This window comes from Tubulanus polymorphus, chromosome 1 (genome assembly GCF_964204645.1).
Source record: "Tubulanus polymorphus chromosome 1, tnTubPoly1.2, whole genome shotgun sequence".
In the NCBI taxonomy this organism is placed as follows: Eukaryota; Metazoa; Nemertea; class Palaeonemertea; order Tubulaniformes; family Tubulanidae; genus Tubulanus; species Tubulanus polymorphus.
Genome location: NC_134025.1, coordinates 16,693,723 through 16,706,328, shown reverse-complemented (window position 1 = coordinate 16,706,328; position 12,606 = coordinate 16,693,723).

Below are 12,606 nucleotides of genomic sequence, written 5' to 3'. Positions count from 1 at the left end.
AATAAAAAAGTTAGCCGATGTTACAAAAGAAATTGAACATAAAATATTGAAATTAGAAAAGATTAAAACTAAATATGGAGAGAAAGTATCTGCAAATTTAAGTTACTGTAGCGTTAGTACAACGCGAGAATTTAAAGTATTTTTACCTGATAAATGGGTTTCATTGAGTACAGAGGAATTAAAAGATTTAGAAGGATTTAAAATAATCTATCATGGAAAAATTGAAGACAGTCATCATGATTTAGAAATTGTTGATTAAATAAAAAATAAAATAATTACAATAATGAATATCTAGAATCCGAAATGACTTATCTGGACAATTTAATTGCTCCGCGTAGATAGACAAAAGTAGTGAGATGGTGCCGTACGGCACCCACATGGTGATATTGAATTAATTTTAAAAAAATAAATTTTTTTGCTTTTTTTTCTAAAATATTAATCCATTTTTTTATTGTCAATTTTGGAAATTCAGAAGTATTTTCATTTTTAATAGCAGTTGTTTCAGAATTATTAATATCATAAATTTTATTTGATTTCTTATACACTTCAACTACACCCAATCAAAATGAATACAATTACAAATCCAGCTGTAAAATATAGATATTTATCAAATATTCTATTATTAGAAGGAGTAGAAATAACAATATTTTCACCATTTTTATTAACATTTTTATTACTAATTTTTTCTTTTACAGCTTTTTTATATTCTTGTGATTTAATTCCTAATTGCCGAGACCATTCAATTTGTTTCGGAGTTCTCGGTTTTTTTCTTCACTTCTTCCACCTTGCTCATTTATAGTAGAAAAATTTTTACTTTCAATATTTGAAAATGTTATAACTCCAGTTGATAATAATGTCATAAATCCACCTAACTGAAATGATAAATATCCAATCCATTTATTTAATTCAGTCATAACTAAATAATCATTTTTTTAAATCGGCATATAATCTATTTTCATCTTCAATTGGTAGCATATATTTACATAATTTACTATAACCTTTTACTACATTTTCTGATATCGCATCATTAATTCTAGCGATTCTCGCAGTTTCGTAAATCTTAAATAATTTAATAATTTGATCTGGTTTCATTGTATCTAATTCATTATAAGGTAAATTTTTACCAATAAAAGTTTTACATTTTCCAGATGCTATTAATATTTCTAATTGATGTTTGCAATAAAGATAATATTCATAATTATCATTTGTTGTAACATTATTTAAAGCACCATCATCTGGAGTTAATTTTGTTTCTGTTATTCCTAAATCATTTAAAGTTTTTTCAATGGGAACCATTTTTAGATTTCGTTTTCTTTTCACCTCCCATTTATATAACAAACAAATTAGTTGTTTTGTTGCAACTAGAATTCAACTAGAATGTAACTAAAAATATACTAGATTAACAAGCTAGTTGAAATATTGTTGTTTTTATTTATTTTTTGTTGAATTTTATTTGATTTTTGTTTCAACTACCAATAACTAGAATTCAACTAGAATGTAACTAAAAATATACTAGATTAACAAGCTAGTTGAATTTAAATGAATTCATATTTAAATGGGTATTGTAATCGAAATAGTAATTTTGATCTTTTATTATTTTTCAATTTACCCATATATTCATTATGTAAATCATGTGGAATAATATCATTTTCCTCAAGTGCATTTTTCATCGATTTTCTATCTTTGTTATAAAATGAAACTAGAAATCTTATATTCTCCCTAAAATCTTTAACAATTAAATTATATTTTTGATTTAAAACCCATGTTGTTATCCCAAAATGTCTCCCAGAGAAAGCTAGATAACATAACTCACTTTCTCTAACTTTTGAATCATGTAATTTGCACAATCATCTATAATGAATAATGTATTAGATCCTTTATATATATCAATTGCTATTTTAATACCATTATCAAAATTTTAGATATAATAAATTTATTATTTCTAGTAATATTTCTATCATAAGTCTGATTAAATGCATGCGTTGGGCAAAACAATACTACATTATCAAAATAGTTTTTATAAATAGTTTCTAATAAATTTCATATAAAATAAGTTTTTCCACAATTTGTTACACCAGAAATTAACATATTATGAGGCTCAAATATAAATAATTCCTTATTCATTTATATATTTTTAATTTTACTTGATAATATCCATTCATTAAATTTATCTGGCCATCCAACCCATTTTACTAAAGAATATTTTTTCTATTAATAGTTTTTGTTTTTAATACTTTTTCAATTTTATATTCTTGTTCTAGATTTTCAGTAGTTAAACTCAATTCTTCTTCATAAAAATACCCAGAAACTTCTTCACCATTTAAATCTTCTAATTTATAGACATATAGTTTTGTTGTTATTACCTTTTTTATTTTATATATTTCTCTAGTAAAATTACGATCGTATCCTTTGTCAAATATCTTTTAATATTTAGAAATTCTAACATTTTGACCAACTTTAAATTTAGGTTCACCAAAATCATCTACAAGAAATGCTCCATATAAATTATTCCAAACAATTTCAGCATTTTCAGGTTTTCATAGGTTCATCAGCATCAATAGGTTTCATTCCAATAGAAGAATGATAAGCTTATTATAACCTTCTATCAATTTTGGTAAAACATCAATCCATTTAAAAGTATTATTTGCTGTTAAATATTTCCACATTCTTCTTCTTAATGTTCTATTAAATCGTTCAACAACTGCTGCTGTTTTATTTTGTTGAAAAATATCTAATATTATGATTATCTAAGAGTTCATGAACAAATGAATTATCAAATTCTTTTCCATCATCAAATTGTATTTTTTCTGGTTTTAATTTATCATCCGAAAGAAATTTTTTTTAAACATTTGATGTTTGTACAGCATCTGTTCTATAAAGTGGGAAGCTCCATACATAACGACTAAAAATATCAATTATATTCAATATCCACCAATAATCATCATTATCTTTCTTAACATTTTTCATATCAATTAAATCTCCTTGCCACTGTTGATCTACATAACTTACCGTAGTTTTACGAGTTTTATATTTTCTAACAATTTTTTATGTGTTGTATATGTTGGCTGTTCTAACATAAATTCATTTATATCTTTATATTTAACTAAATTTTGTGGGATTATCTTATCTAATTTATCTTGTTTTACTTGGCGCCATATATTTTTTACAGAAGAATAAGCAACCGAACTCTCAGGGTTGTAATATAAATTTCTTAAATATTATATAGTTCTTATATAGATCTTTAGTATTAGGAGTTTTTTTACCACCCATTTATATATCGTTAATTTTAACTTATTTCTTATATTTCTAATATTGAATACTATCTAATTGAGAATTTATAACATTTAATTGCGCGTCAGATATAATATAAATGTGCATTTTAAAATAATTGTATCACATCTTTAGTGTTCTGTAATTTTTTTTTCCAGAACCATGTAATGAATTATCCTCTGTTGTTCTAAAATCTAACCATAATGCATATTAATTACCGGTATAATAATCAATTTGATTAATATTACAAATTTCAGATGATTTATTTCTTTCATTCATAAAATGTTCTCTAATTTCTGGCCATTGATCGATCATTCTCATTCCTTGACAAAATATTTTATTTGCTATACCTTCAATAGTTAATTCTACTTTTGTTATTTCAGGATTATAATAATTGTCAACATTTATTGTGCCATTAGAATATGTAGCAATGGTGAAAAATATTAATATACCTTTAATAGATCTTCTTGGGAAGTTAATATTCTCATTAATTATTTCATCACTTGCATTAATAGTTACAGTTTTAAATTTATCAATATAATCATATAATAATGAAAATCCTTGATTGTATTGAGTTTGAATTATACTTGAAATATTTTCATCAGTTACTGTATCATATTCTAAACATATATTCGATAATTTATAACCCATATCTTTAACAACGCTAGATGATACAATTTCATTAACAGGAGCAAATGTTATTTCGTATATAAAATCTTCTTGAATTGCGTATTTATATAAAGGTGCATTATTATTTATCAATTCAAAATCTAATGGAATTTTATGTTTGCTTCCATAAATCTTTTTTATCAAATTATCTTTAGCATTAGTTATAATTGCATTATTAGCTTCTGATCTTAATTTATTATGGTTTTCTGATTGGATGCCTTGAAATATCATATTATTTCTATTTTCTTTAGTTAACCATAAATCTTTATAATGCATAAATAAATCATAATCATCTAATGAGAAAACTGTTTCTGGTCCAACCTTTGCAGTTAATTTTTTAATCTCGGGATTCTAACATATAAAGTTTCATCAGGATTGATATTAGAAGGATTATGAGTAATTATATGATGAGATCCTTCTGCTTTAATAGCATTAGATATTATTGAATTCTTAGAAGGATTGATATAACTCCCACTCATTTATTTAACAAAAAAATTAATTATTTATTTTTTATCATATTCATTAACCCAAAAATAATAGCACTTACAACTGTAATTTAAAATAAAATAATATGTTCAGCAGCAAAGTTAAGAATATTCCCAGCAGATTTCAATATAAAACCAACAATTGATGCAATAACTCCAGGTAAAGCTGCAGAAGATTTTTTAGATAGTTCCCATAGATATTTTGCTAATTTTTTTAAACCATCTTTAACTTTGTCTTGTAGAGAATTATTATGACCTGGAGGTTTATCCGGTTTATTGGGAGTAGGTGTAGATTTTAATGGATTTGATATCGCTAAACCAATTGTTGTAAATAACATAGTAACAGCTGTTAGAATTGAAAGAATTGTTATACCTTCTAACTTAAATCATAATTTTATTCTATCATTCAATGATATTTCAGAATTTGGTTTTATTAGATATCTTTTAAAAACATCTTTTAACCTTTTAAAATTTTTACCATATTCTTTTAATAATAATTTAATTTCTTCTTTCTGTAATTCTATGTTATATTTTAAATCATCAATTTCTTTTTCTAAACGTAATTCCTTTTGTCTATATTACATTTCATCAATTGCTTGATGATCTAAATCAGATTTTGATTGTTCTAATTCTTTATTTTTACTAGATAATTTATCTTCTAAAAACCTGATTTTATGATCTCTTTCTAATTTTATCTCAGAAATTTTATCAGCTTCCTTTCTTATACCTTTAATTTCTCTAATTGCTTCATCAGAAAATATATTTAAATCTTCTAATTCTTGATCTGTTGCATCTAGTAACCCATTTTGTAAAGGTTTTTCAGTTTGAACTTCGGTTGATTTAAGTTTACTAGTTTTGGAATTAATAACTTCTTTAGGAATTGTTTCTGGTTCTAAATTTTCACTAATTATCTTCAAAAAATCATTATTTCTTCGATTAAATTCTGTTCTATTTTGATTTATCTCTTGTTCTGTAACATCAGTTATAACATCATTGTTGATTTTCTTAATTCTAGATTGTTCTAATTTAATTAAAGTTGGTTTTGTTATTATTTTATCGAGACTTTTATTAGAAGATATCTTAAAATAATAGTCATCTTTCAAATGCCAATAATAATCACCATTTAAATATTTCAAATCTTTTACTAAATAATTCACACCTTTATTAGTTATATTGAAACCAGATTTTTTAAAATATTGGTTTAAATTTTTCAGTTAATTCTTCATATTCTAATTCTTTTTTTATTAAATCTGGATTTTCATTTTCAATGTCCAATCTTGAACGTGCTTTATTAACATATTCATTTGTATCAGGTCTTGCTAAATTAGAATTATATGCTGTTTCATTATCGTTACTAAAACTTGTTTCATTAAAATCAGGTGGTTGTTCTTCAGTTATACCGGGTCCATCAAAGTATCCATTCCAATATCTTCTCCACCTTTTACATCCAATTATAATTATTTATATAATAAAAAAATTTAAAATATAATATTCCTCCTATTACAATTCCTATACAAGTAATAGCTAATTTAGCATTTTCATGGGATTTATTATCATAATCAGTTTTAAATATGTCATGTTGAATATTATCAGTTTTTATATCACCGTGTGGGTGCCGTACGGCACCATTTTCTGTAGTATTGTAATCTTTTATTTTAGAATCATCATTTAATTTAATATTCTTAGTTTTAGTTTCTGTTGATTGAATATGTTTTTTAATTTTTACACCTTCTATTTTCACCTTCCATTAATTTTGGAGCAGTAATAATCTTTTTATTTATATCACTCAATCCAAATGAATTATTTATTGTTGCAGTCTTAATTAGATTATTATAACCAATTATATTTCCCATCTTTAATATTAAATCATTAGAAATAATTAATAGATTAGGGCCTATACAATAATTTAATCTAATATGTGATTTATCTAAATAATTTTGATATCTTACTATATTTTCTGAAATCGATCTATTTTTATCATTATGAATTGAATCTTCAAATAAAACTTTGAATTGTTTCTGTGTATCAAATGAAGTGTTATCATTTCCAACGATTGGTGATCTTGTTTCAACTTGCGCACCTAAAATACATATCAAACAAGTTCTAATAGATTGATTCATTCTTTGTATACCTGAGTTAGTAAAACCTTCACTATTTTCTAAAATGAAATTAATCCTACCATTATTATTTTATTGTTGTATATTATTATAATATTTTGGTAATTCATTCCAATCTAGTGTTCTTATATCTGAATTTGTCATTATTTTTCCAAATTCTTTAGTATATAATATTCCTAATCCACCCATTGTTCCAGTTTTTGCTCTAAAATCATTATTTGAATTAATATTAAATTCATTACATATTTTATAAAACTTAGAAAAATTAATATTATTATTTAGTTTATTAAAGTATTTTGAACCTGGTAAAGGACATTCTAATTCATCTAATATTAATTTTATTTGAAAATATGTATGAAATCTAAAAAGTGATAATATTAATGGTAAACTTGGTTTATTCAAATGATCATTCCAACTTATACCAGACCCTGTTGTTGCACAAAAAACAGCAAAATTTAATTGGTTCTGCCAATATTTCATATTAGATTTTAATAACCATTGTTTTGCCTCATTTAAATTTGTAAAATTTATTACGTAAATATTGAATATATTTTCCACCTTAACATTAAAATTATTAGTTTCAGTAACATAAATATCTAAATTAATTAATGAATTTAAAACTTCATTTCTATATGAAATATCTTTATTAAAATCTATTGCAGGAATATTATATTTAATTGATTTATTATATTGGAAAGCTTTCGGAAAACTATCTACCATTTATATAATAAAAAAATTAATAATTTTTTAATTCTTTTAATAATTTAACTTGTTCTTCAACTGTTATAATACCATTTAAACTTATTATATAATCTAGTGTATTTTTTAATTTATTAATTTCTTTTATATTAGTTTTAATTTTTTCTTTATTACTTTTTATATTTAATTTTGAACTTATACCAGTTAATACACTTGATGATAATCCTAGCACACCAATTGATATAGCTAAAGGTGTTAATGGACTGAATATTGCTAGAAATGTTATTACGGAACTAATTGTAACTGAACCACTGATAATAAAATAATATATAATTTTACTTTTAAAATCATTTTATTTTTAAATCATTTTCAAATTCTAATATTTGTTTTTCTAAATATGTTTTTAATTTGGTTTTATTTATATCATGAGGAATAATATCAATATTATCAACTTTATCATCCATTTATTTAGAAAAGAAATTACTAATTAGTAAATTTATATGCTACAAATATAACAATAACTGTTCCACCTAAAATCCAAATTATTTCATATTTCTGTTGTTCTTTCCTTGGGGTATAATAATCTGATAATTTAGGTTTGTATAGATGTAATTTTTCTTTATTGGTTACCGCGTTATATAAACTCATTGCATCATCAACTGATTGAAAATCTCGATGTGAAATCTTCTGATCATAAAATTATTTATTGATGTAATCCATATAGTTTTGCCTCTTTTCTCTATGTTCTTCTGCTGCTCTATTGTATTTCTCTAATGCTAAGTTATGTCTTTTTTGTTCTGATAATGAACCATTTTTATCAATATGCTTAAACAAATACCCACCACCTGTAAATGCTAAAGCGTTAACAATTGCCGATCCTATAATAGTTATAATTGCAGATGCCATTTATTTAGTAAAAAAATTAGACATTTATACAGGAGGAATATATTTTTGTTTTTCTAAATAATCAATAGTTAAATTAGATAAAGTAACCGCTAACGTTTATTTTAAGATATCATTTATATCAAATCTATCAACATTAACCCTTCCCATTTTAAATACCTTTTTTGATACCATTGAATAATCAACAGTTCCAACTGATAATAATGCTTCATTATATAATCCAGTTATTATCCACTTATTATCACTCATTAATTTATCAAAATTACTATCTTCAAAATATTTATTTATCTTAGTTATAATTATTTCAACATTTATTTCATTACTACTTTTATGATTATCATATATTTTAGATAATATATCTTTAATATCATCGATAATTCCATCTTGATTTAATTCATAATATTCTAAAGGCGTTTTAATTAAATCAATTACTTTTTCTATATTATAATTTTCTTTTGAATGATTTACGTTTAATATCAGTAATTACATCATTTAGTTTAATTCTCATTTCTTTACCATGTTTAAAATCAAACCCAAAACATATACTCGGTCCAACAGTTATATTCATTTATATAGTGAAAAAATTACTCTCTACATCTTATAACTAATTCATATATCACAGGAAAGTTATTAAAATCAATTAAATATCCATTATGATTTCTAATTTCTAATCTAAAATTATTAAATTGAGGAATGCATGGTTTGAAATCACATTCTGTTAAATTATAATTTATTTGAGTTCCAAATTCTTTAACATTCTTCAATGGTAAAATGTTTAATAAACCAGAATTACAAGTTATATGTTTAGTTGCTTCAAATGTATTTGTAGGATCGATTAAATTGCAATAAATATAAAAGTGTGTAAAAGATATTAAGTTTGGTGTAGCTTCAATATTTGTAAAAAAAATTTATCTGGAGGATTTCCTAACAGTTTAGCTATAGGTTTTTTTACCATAAATTTATGTTTTTCAATATCAGCCAACCTTATCTTTATTTTGTTAGAACTCTCACTTTTTAAAAATCTAATATTAAACCCGGAATTATTACCCGACTTGTGCCAGGCTTTTCTATTAATTTCTTGTGCCAATGTATCTAAATTATATAACCCAGTTTTAAATATATATAGGCCCATTCATTTTTATTTTTATTAAAAATTAAAAAGGCTCTATGTTCAACAGTTTTATTCGATACATTGTAAAATGTGTTGCATAAACTTACATTTACTAATTTTAAATCTACACAATTCTTAATTTCTCGATCTAATTGTACTAGTAAATTATGTGATTTATAATGAGTAAGTCTTCTTGAATCAACAAATATTCTATATTCTTTTAATTCAACCATTATTTATAACATAAAAAATTACCGCTCATCACTAAAAATTAATTTTAATAAAATTTTTCCTAAATAAATGGATGAGAAGATACCATGTGAAATTTGTGGTGAACTTCTAAGAAAAAGTAATATGGCTCGACATATGAAAAACATGATAAAAATTATAAACCCCCTAAAATAAACTGCCCAAATTGTAATAAATTATTCTCAAGAAATGATGTTAAAAAACATTCAGAGAAGTGTTAAGTTAATGACACAACGGTTAATGTTGATAGTAACGAAAGTAATAGTAATTCTGTTGAAGTTGAATCTGAAAATATTTGGAAAAGACCTTTCTTATTCTTTGATAAGGATAATATAAAAGATTATTTCTGTGAGATTATTTCTGTAAAAGATTAATTCTTGTCGAATTAAATATAGCCCTGAAAATATAGAAGATTGGGAGAATCATCAATTTCGTAAAGCACATATAGATAAAATTTCTAATAAATTTGAAACTGAATTCAATGAAAGAAAAAATAATATATTAGTAAAAATGAAATATGAGAAAACGTTACCAGATAATGAAGAAACAGTTGAAAATTTAGAAAAAACAATATAATGAATTAGTAAGAAAAACATATTATTGTTAATATTGTAAATTGATTATTACAACTAGTAATTCAAATCTACATAATAGAACAATAAAACATAAAGAAAACGTAAGAAAATACCAAGAGCTGAATGAAGATCTATTACCAAGAAATGATAGAAAAAAATGCCCACAATGTATTTATAAGTACTTAAGACAAGAAGGTTCTGTGATATTTTGTAATGAATGTGGATGGCAAAGGAATTTATGGGGTGATGAAAAAACTAGAGATATTCTTATAGAACCAAAATTAAAATATCTAGAAGAAATTTTCAAAATATTTTCATACACCAGAATATAAGCAATAGCTTGACAAAATGAAAATGATTGAAAATAAAAATGGTGAAATAACTAAAAAAGATATAATAAAAACAATTATTCCATCAACATGTAACACACAAAAAAAGAAAATGTATTTATATCTATTATTTAACGATTATTATAAGAAACCTAAATTAACAGAAGATATGGAAAATATAAAAAAAACATTCACAAAAATATTAAGATATTATGTGGATAATAGAATAACAGATTCAATTAATTATGAATTCATTTTAAATAAGATTGTAAATTTTTTAAACATCGATATTATAATTCCATTTGATGAATTAACAAACAAAAAGAAACAAAGAGATCAAATGTGGTACAATGTAGAACTTTAAATGAGAAAAATGAAATGGAAGAACCTAAATATTTAAATAACTAGAAACACACTTTCTAACAGGACGTCGTTTGTATATGTATGCACTTACTTTCATGGGCAACATAAATATTATATGGGTGGAGCAAACAATGCTGACTAGAAGCAGTTTCATAAACACTTACGGTAACTATTAGGTGGATCTAGTTGGCGTCATTTGTAACAGTACCAGGCCTAAAATCTGGGCAAATCTCACCTACAGCAATCATAGAATGCAGTAGGTGGCGACAGCAACCCATGTCAATTCTTTTAAACCTGCAGCATTTTTCAATTTCAAATGTGCCGCAGCAAATTATCAATTCATTGGAGGGACAAATCTCTATCAAAACACTTTTAAATCAAATTAACAAAACCAGGGATCATTTGCCTGCAGACCCCTAGGTATGATAGGGAATCTAGCGGTAATTTTTACTGCATTTGTTTCAAAATAGATGTGAACTGTACAGAAATGTTGATACAAGTCCTTGGTAATGTTATCCATGAAATTGAAATCTTGACTAAAATGTTATCCCATATAGTGTCAAAATCTCAATTTTGAAAGCTGATGGATGGAGGTGTCGGCCAGATATCCTGCTGAAATGCATGAAGAACACCAAGATTGAATATATAGAAACATGTAAAAATAGTTTTATTTGCTGATTTAACAACTGATCTTGTTTGCTGATTATTCACAACACAGGAAGTGGATGTACATGTTATGTATAAGACATAATGTTAATTAGACACCTAATCAAATTGTACCGAATGTGTGTTAAACCATGTTTCAAAAACTGTTTTAGTTCGAATGATACTTTTTGCAATTGGTAATAATTACAATGCATAGGTTTAGGTATCTTAATACTGAAGCAATCTGTGTTTTCACCGAGGTCGCATAAAAAGTTTACATCGGTTGAATCTATCTTTTCAATGACAAGAATCTCGTAGTTTTTTGTTACCCTTGGTGCTCTCAGAGTCTGAAAAACAAAACAAAATCAATCAACAAATATTTCATCTTGTATTTGGTAGATATGAAAATGCAAAACTAGAGTTTTGTCTTAATTTTTTAAGATTAAGTGGGGATGATTTGAGGAACTTCTCTTCAAAGAACTTGCTGAAGTGGTTAACTAATGAAATGAATACCTTAACCGTTAGTACCTCTGGTCCACACATTTTCAATATTAGCTGCAATCTAAGTTATAAAAGTGTCCGAAATAATTGCTTGAAAAGCCCGTTGACTGGAGTTGACACTTAGTACATAGTTTTCATGATAGATGGCGTCACGTATGTGTGGACATAATTGTAATTTTTTTTAACCTGGCTCTATAACCTGTTCTTCTTTGAAATATGAAAACTTTTTTCTAAATTTTTTTTCAAACTGATACTAAATTTGTGGGGGTTCGTGCCTGATAAACCTAGGCATTTTGACAAAATTCGGCTTTAAACAAATTGCTTGTAAATAATATTGTAAATAGAGTTGTTAAGTGTGGCTCCTTTAAGAACTCAGTTGCATCAACTGTCTCAACTTGGTGCTCCATTTTCATTGTTATGTCTCAATTGTATTTTTTGTAAGCATTTCATTTGTTTGTGACTGCTTTTCTTTCTCCTTGCTTATGTTCATTGACAATCTTTGTATGTACATATTTTATGAATAAATTAAATTGAATTGCCGTGGCTGAGTGTACCGAGGCCATTAGGTTCGAATCCCTGCTGAGGGGGGATGTCTTATCAACAAGCGAGATAGGCAGTGTATACTGCTGTATAGTGTAGGCCTAGTTCACTGCTATGCTGTGTTGTGTGCGCTGTGCTGTCACTCTTAGG